Source organism: Myotis lucifugus, unplaced genomic scaffold (assembly GCF_000147115.1).
Source record: "Myotis lucifugus unplaced genomic scaffold, Myoluc2.0 scaffold_4013, whole genome shotgun sequence".
NCBI lineage: Eukaryota > Metazoa > Chordata > Mammalia > Chiroptera > Vespertilionidae > Myotis > Myotis lucifugus.
Window position 1 is genome coordinate 5,090 of NW_005875061.1, and position 8,402 is coordinate 13,491.

General features: G+C 47.2%; 1 pseudogene; it reads left to right on the top strand.

Annotated features, from left to right (window-relative positions):
- The first annotated feature begins 200 nt into the window (after positions 1-200).
- On the top strand, positions 201-1,985 carry LOC102443196 (annotated as a pseudogene).
- Positions 1,986-8,402: the final 6,417 nt, after the last annotated feature.

An 8,402-nucleotide genomic window follows, 5' to 3' on the forward strand; every position in this document is an offset into this window, starting at 1 on the left:
ATCCTCAGGCAGTCTCCATGCAAGAATCAAACAATGTGCTGCCACCGAGACGTAGCCGCTGGTTCCGGAGCCAGAGGCCCTACCAGCGATTATTGGACCCAGCAGATCGTCCCTGGATCCAGGCTGAACAATCTGCATTTCTATCTGAACTGCGGGAAGAAAGGATAGCTGGTCGGTGGAATTCCTGCTCCATGGACACGATGCTTTCCAAGCTAGCTCTTCTGCAGACTGTGGCGGGGCTTTGCCAGGGCACCCACATGCCAGTGGTTTCTGCTACATCCGTGGCGACTAAGAAGACGGTCCAAGGCCCTCTATCATCTGATGACCATTTTGAATGAGAAGCCAAGTATGGTGCTCACAACTAAAGGGTGTTCCAAAATTCACGCAAGAAGTAATTTTGATAGAAAACACTGGTTTATAATTAAAAATTGTAAATTTTTTATTGATTCATAAAGTATATAGTATAGGGTTATGTATGGAATAGCACATCTGGTAAATGGCCTCCATGGCTTTACTGGCACATACAAAAGCCGTGGTCTTCATTGATATTCATTGTCCCTACTCCTGGGCCATAATTGGTACTTGGTAATGCTTATCAAATTGAAGGGATTGAAATCACAGGGTAACAGATATTAGAATCTGATTCAATAAACCAAGTAAAAGTAGGCTTTTATTTGTTGTTAATGCTCACGCAAAATTCAAATCTTGCCTGAATTTTGGGACACTCTTTACCACCCCTTACCGGTCACCCTGGAGAGAGGGACAGGTATTTCCCTGTGGGATGTGGAAGGCAGGAAATGCTTTGATTTCCTGAGTGCGCACAGCGCCGTCAACCAAGGGCATTGCCACCCCAAGATTGTGGCTGCCCTGAAGAGCCAGGCGGGGAAGCTGACGCCGACCTCGCGGGTCTCCTACAACAACGTGCCGGGTGAGGACGAGGAGAACGTCACGAAGCTCTTCAACTACCACCAGGTTCTCCCCATGAGCACAGGGTGGAGGCCGGGGAGACCGCTTGCAAGCTAGCGCAGCGGTGGGGCTGCACCGTGAAGGGCATCCCCAAGGACAAAGCCAAGATCGTGTTCGCAGCTGGAAACTTGGGGCAGGACTCTGTGTGCCATCTCCAACTCCACGGACCCCAGCAGCGAGGACGGCTTTGGCCCCTTCATGCCGGGGTTCGAGATCATTCCCTACAACGACCTGCCTGCTCTCGAGCGTGCTCTTCAGGATCCAAATGATGCTGTGTTCATGGTCGAACACATTCAGGGCGAGGCGGGCGTCATTGTCCCGACCCAGGCTGCCTGATGGGTGTGCGCGAGCTCTTCACCCGGCACCAGATCCTGTTTATTGGATGAGACCCAGACGGGACTGGCCAGGACTGGTCGATGGCTGGCGGTCGGCCATGCAAACGTCAGGCCTGACCTTGTCCTCCTGGGCACGGTCCTTTCCGGTGGCCTGTACCCCGTGTGGGTGGTGCTGTGTGACGACGAGATCATGCTTATCGTCCAGCCCGGGAGCGCGGCTCCATGTACAGGGGCAACCCTCTGGGCAGCCGCGGAACCATTGCCCATTGCCGCCTGCGAGGTTTTGGAAGAAGAGAACGAGCTCAGGAAGCTGCCCTCGGACATCGTGACCACCGTGCGTGGGAAGGGTCTGCTGAACGCCATCGTCACCCGGGAAACCAAAGATTCCGATGCTTGGAAGGTACGCCTGCGCCTTGGAGATAATAGACTTCTGGCCAAGCCCACCCACGGCGACATCATCAGGTTCCACCTCCGCTGGTCATCAAGGAGGACGAGGTCCAGGAGGCCGTGGAGATCATCAACAAGACCATCAGTCTTTCTGGGCTCGCCTCCTCCGGCTTTCTGGGGGCGGGGCCTGCTTCCCCAGGGGCGGAGCCAGCTCGGCCACATCCTCCTAACAGCCTGTGTGGTGCTGCTCTCAGCTCGGGCTCATTCCACTCCCCTGTGTCTTCAAGGACCTTTTAAAACATGTTATTTTCAGTTCATACATGCTAGAGCGGCATAACCACGCAGGTGGCTGTGTAAGAGAACGTGAGGGAGTCTGTTCGATCACGTGTGTGTGCTGAGGCGAAATGCTCCCTCTGTAGGTAGGCAGCCTTTTCGGCAAGTCCCATGTGGTGTTTACAGGTTTTTATCATTTCCTCGCTGGTGTAAATATATTGTATTTCAAAAAGGTATATGGGGTTTTACATAGAAGACTGCTTTAACCTTCTAAAGTTGAATCATAATCACTGAATTTTAGGAAGGATGAAATGGTTAAACTTATATAAAGTACTAGGTTTAAAGAAACTTTACATTAGCCAACACCAAGACATGTCATTATTTTGAATTGAGAACTAATGTTCAACATTCCCAAATTACGTTTTCAATATTGGTATAATTTGTAAAAAATACTCATTTTCAGTTTTTCTTTAAATTTAAAATAAAGCTTATATTAAAAAAAGAATCAAACAATGTATAAAATTAGTGGAACAAAAAATAGATGTTTCCCTCTCCCTATTCTTCTCTCTCTTGCTCTCTGATCAATATATTTGTGTGTTTTTTCACCAAATGAGTCAACACATGCGAACACCATCACAGACTAGGCTGGAACCCTGTGGCGAACCCTCTGCCCTCATAAGGTTTCTCATGAGGGCAGAGTACACAGTGAGGGAGAGGACAGGAGGGGAGGGGCCCTGCTGTCAGTGTGGAGGGTGGGGAACTGGGGCTGAGCTGAAGAGTCACCCTCAGGTAATTATGGCATCTGTGCTCCCTGAGACTAAACCCTAAGGAGCTGGGAAAAGCTCCTGGACATGAGCTTTGTGGTCTCAGCACCTTCTAGCCAGGGGTTGAGACTGAGCTATTTTGGATTCAGGTGGTTGAGAAGCCCAGATCCCTCCCAAGCATTCTGGAGCAGCTCCTAATACTTGAGGCCCTCAAATGAGTTCACGTACCTCTGAGCAGCCCATACACTCTCCTAAGCTCCACGGGTATTGTTTGAATCTCTCTATTTTTGCATTTCTGGGTAATTTTCCGTTTTCATTTCATTAAAAATACTGCCCAACCAGTCCTGGAGGTAGCATGGATTCTCCAGGAAATGGTGCTGTGTGTTTTTAATGGTGTGACCATTCTGCCATACAAGCATTTCCTGAAAGAGCGGCTTGGTCTCAACATGATACCACATTGGGGGGATGCATTCCAGGTGTTCTCCCTCCTCCATAAATTTGGCCTGTGCCGAGCAGACCCTTGCACCTGGAATGAGGTGATGGAGCTTGGACTCTGAGGGACAATATACTGTGGGATGTGAGGTTGAGGGGGCAGAGAGGTTGGGCCCTTGGACAGGTTTGGTTTTAGAGGTTCCTGCCAGCATATGGGGGTGTGTCCATTGTGTGTGTGTCCTGTGGCACTGTCTGGGTGGCCCCAATAATTTGTTTCTGTGTGTGTGTGTTCCCCTCAAGGTATTGCCTATGTCTACAGTGTGGGTCTATGTGAGCCTGGACCTAAGTCCGGCACCTGAGTGCCCAGAAGAGGCTGGGGGTGTTCTCTACCTGCATGTTTCTGTGCTGGTGTTATCTGTATATTTCTCTCTGAGTCTGTGCACCCCAACCACTGACAAGTCATAGTGAATCTCTGGAGAGGTGATGTAGAGGACTACCTGTTTTTCTTCCCCACCACCAGTTGAGCCCCTTATTCTCCTGCTCGTCCAGGCATCTGGTGTCCCTCTGGAGGTCCCATCTTAGGTATGAATTAAGCACAGGGCCAAGAACCTCAGGCTGTAGCAAGGTGGGGAATTGGGGCAGACTGTGATGACAGACAGGAGGTATAGAGCGTGGATTGGAAATGTTTGTGGAAGACTTTGCCTTCTTGGAGTAGCTGGATGATCCAGGATCCTTGGAAAGGAATGTGAAGATGGGTACATGTGGGGGAAAGCTGAGGAGAAGACTTCTAGGCTCCTAAGTCCCCACTAATAATGAGGAACTGGACATCCCTGGAGAGGGTGTCCCTTGCCCATGTGAAAGCTAAGCTGAAAACTAGTAGAGGACGGTGTCTGGGTCTACTCAGAGCATCACTCCTGGACCTCTAGGTTCTAGTTATCTACAAGGGGTGCATGGCCACATGGGACCTGGAGGGAGAACTGGCTCTCCTCACTCCAGTGCCTAAAGTTATGTTGGAATTTCTCAGAAATAGCTTCTACTAAGATAAGTTCATTTTTATCACTCAAAGTCTAACCTAAGTTATGGAAATGAAGGGATGACTTTATTCAGAAACCATCATTTAGTGGTTAAATGAAAGCCAGGAGGGGATCATGACTATGACACGAATTATGTGGGGTTTTTCTGAGATCAGCGATAGGGATTCTGTTAGCCTCCCAGGTAAAAGAAGACACATTGACTGCATTCAAATGATTCTCTGATAACTGTTCTAGAGAGATTGCTCTGGATTTAATGCTATGTTCTTGAAAATTCAATACCTTAATTATTACATTTTTCTTTTTTAATCCTCAGCTGAGGATATGTTTATTGATTTTAGATAAAGAATAAAGAGAAACAGGGAGAGAAATAAGTAAACATTAATGGGAGAGGAACATGGATCAATTGCCTTTCATACATGCCCCAACCAGGGATCAAATCCACAATCTATTGTGTGTGTGGTGGTGGGGGGGGGTGCATTATGAGATGATTCTCCAACCCACTGTACTACCTCGTGAAGACAGCACCTCAGTTCTTAATGTTTCCTTCAAAACAGTGTATTAGTATGACTCAGCATTAAGGGGAGTGTTGCTTTGCTTGTCAGTGTTGGTTGTATGTGTGACTTGCTGCCCCTTTGAGTGTTCCTGATTGTATTTGTGTTTTTTATTTTCTTTGTGTCTGTCTACTGTGTCCACGTATGTCCCTTCAGGTGTGTGCCTGTGTGTGTCCATTGTGTGTATAAGTGTGCATCCTGATGCTGTCTTGTTCCCATGTGTTCTTATCTGTGTGTATTTGTGTATTCCCCTCAAAGTGATGTCCGAGTCTGTAGTCTGGGTCTGTATGAGCCTGGCCACAAGCCCTGCACCTGAGAGCCCATCTTTGCCTGGGGGTGTTCTGTACCCGTGCATTTGTGTGCTTATGATGTCTGCATGTTCCCTGTTAGATTGTATGTGTGCACCCCAGCAACAGACAAATGCATATCAATCTCCACAGGGGTGATTTAGAAGACGGTATGTTCTTCTCTGCTCCCCAGGCTGAGCCCTTTCTCTTCCAAGCCACTGTTATACCCCTTTGGGTCCCATCTCAGGTTCATGGATGGATGAAGTGAAGGGTCATAGAACTGCAGGACTGCAGGCTGAGAGAAGTTGGAGAATTGGGAAAGACTGGTGGCAGAATTGAAGAATAGAGTGTGGAGGCACTGTTTTTGGCAGACTCTAAGCCTTTGAGGAGGATCTGGAAGATCCTGAATCCCTGAAAAGGAATCACTGGATGGGTGCATATGGGGGAAAGCTGAGGGTGAATAATCTTAGGACCCTAATTCCCCCTTAGGAATGAGGAACTGGATAACCCTGGAGAAGGCTGGCATACCCAGGTGGTCCTCCTGGTCCCTGAAGAGAAGGTCAATCCCTTGCCCATTTGTAAGCTATGCTGACACCTAATAAGGAATCTGCCTGGGGTTGCTTGGAGCATCACTTTATGACCTCTGGACTCTCATCATTTACTGGGTGAGCTTGGACACTCAGGAACATTGAGACAAGGACGGAAAATTAGGCCCAGTGCTTCCTCCAATGGGGATGAAGAGAACAATGGAGGGACCACATTTAGCACAGGTTCAGGCACAAATGAATGGGAACCTAGGACCAACATTGATGTTAATGTCAGCATTTTTACATTCAGCCCCACCTGATGGAGCCCTCACCTGAGCTATGCAAATGATAGAGACTAGGAGACAGAGTAGTGACCGATATTAATTTCAAAGAACATGGATGCTGGAATGCTTGCAGTCCTATACCTTCCAATAAACATTCTTAATATGTGGATCTTCACCTCGAACATAGTGGGGGAACCGAGGCAGCCAGGGATTTATTAAAGGTCACACTCAGAAGTGGGCTCTAAGTTCATAGCCAACTACTTCTGACCAAATTCCTCTTATTGAAGTTCACTCCTTTGAATCTAGGCAGTGGTGGTTGTGGGCAGCTCTGGGACAAAATGCACCTGGATGAGGGGAAAGTGAACCATCTGAACTAATTTCCACTGTCACTTCCTACCAATCTTCACTGCTCTTCTTCGCCCATACACAGCCCCCAAAGAGGCTGGCCCCATGTAGTCACATGAGTGTGGCCATCAAGTATGTCGGACTTCCCTCCTGACCACCTGAATTTGCTGCAGGCCTGTGAAGTACTTTTACCAATGAAATGTGCTGAGCGTGAAGCCTGTCACTGCTAACAGAAAAGTCTGGAAGCACTGAGACTTGCCACCATCTCTGTACATTTCTGATATATCCAGGAGGTATGTATATGGTGGCTTCTCTTTATACAAGTCCCAGGAGAATCAGGGAGATTATGTGGCATGAACAAGAAAGATACCTTCTTTAATATAAAAACCAATAAACCTTTGAGTCTGTTTGTAATTTATAATAACATCTAGCCAATCCTAATAGTTACAGAGCCTAACAGTAGAAGCCAAAACTCTGTTGTTAGAGACACATGGGTTTGTCTTCCAGCCCTGCCTTTTATTAACTCTATAATCATGCAATTTATGTTGAAATAGTTCATGTAAAGCATTGAATCCAGGGCTTGGCACATGTAGTGAACATTCAGTAACTCTTAGCTCCATAGTTTCACAATGTGTAATGACTGCAAACATGCAGACAATGTAGGAAATGTCAACTTGTTGGCCATGTACCCTTTAAAATTTTGTTTTTAAACAACTAGGAGAGGATTATGTACATTTTCTCCTATCCTAATTTTTCTATTAATAATAAAATGTTTTGATAAAAATAAAATATCTGATGGCTGGAGTGGGTCTATTGGTTGAGTGTAGTCACATGCACAGAAATGTTACCAGTTAGATTCCTTGTGAGGCACAAAGCCAAAGTTTTCTGGGTGTAAGCCTAGTGGGTGGGGGCCATGCAGGAGGCACCAATCAGTGATTTTCTCTTTTCCTTTCCTTCATTCTCTCTTTAAAATGAAAGAAAAAACTTAAAAAACAATAATATCCATTTAGATTGTGGTCTTCGGGAATATTGAAATGATATTTTTCACTTCAGGTAGCATTCTGAACTTCATGAAATCTAAAATTACATCTCAAAACAAGAGATCAGTTGCAGACAACACGTCCACGCAACCTGTGACCAGCCCCCAGATCCTAAATTTGTCATTTTCCAGCACCACCGGGGGTCCCCAACACCAGTATTTGCAATGATCAGTCAGTGACTGAGATCTTAATTCCACCTGTTGGGCCTGAAAAAGTAAGTTACCCAAAGTGCACTGCGCCGAATTATGGCTGCATTTAGCCAATGAAAGCCCAGGCCAGGGGTCTTATCCAGTGCTGATTGGTTTGGGTGTTGCTTCCAGGTGCCCATTTTGACCTTTCTGTTCTGTTAACCTATAGGCTCCAGCGCTGGGTCACAACTAGGACCAGGCTTCAGAGGCACTGTCCCCATGGTGCAGTGGTTTGTCTGAAGCTTGTTGAGCAGCAACAGTCAGCATTGAGGCCTATGTGCCTCCCAGACTCCGTTTTGCTTGAAGACTTCTACTCAGCCTCACTCCATTTACCCTCCATCCTTACATGCCGGTGCCTGTCAGATCCTGAAACCCAGGTCACTGAGTCCAGAACAGTGAGTCACTTGTGGGTGATACATGGTGTGATGTGTGAAAGAGGGTGACAGGCTGCAATGCCACCCTGTCAGATTTTGGTTGGTGGGGCTGAGCTGGGAGGACTCGGGAATCCTGGGCTGGTTTTGTATCTAAAGGCAACAGAGAAGACGAGGCAAAGTATTTGGTGAGAAGTTTCAGTTTAATTTTCAGGATCCTAGGGCCATCGATGGTGGAGAACAAAAGAGGGACATTGTCTGAAATAGGGTTTTAAACTCTTCCCAACTGCTGGGAATGAAACTTGAAGGGAGAGGATCTCAGTTGGGGACAGGAAGCAGAAGTCCCTTGAAAGATAGCCAACTAGGCAAAATTGTGTCCTTAGGACTGGGGCCCTGACCTAATGCGGTCATCTCCAGGGGCTGGGGAAAGATACTGACAGGCAGATCCCATGAATCCTCGTGGTGGTTGCCAAGTTCTCAACAGAACTTTAGTTTACACAGATTGCTGCAAATGTAGAATCTCTTAGGGGTACTGCTTTGTGGAGCTTATTTCAGGGCCTCACACTCTTGTGGCCTCTGAGATAGTGGAGTCCTGGGACTGTCCTGCCACACTCCAGC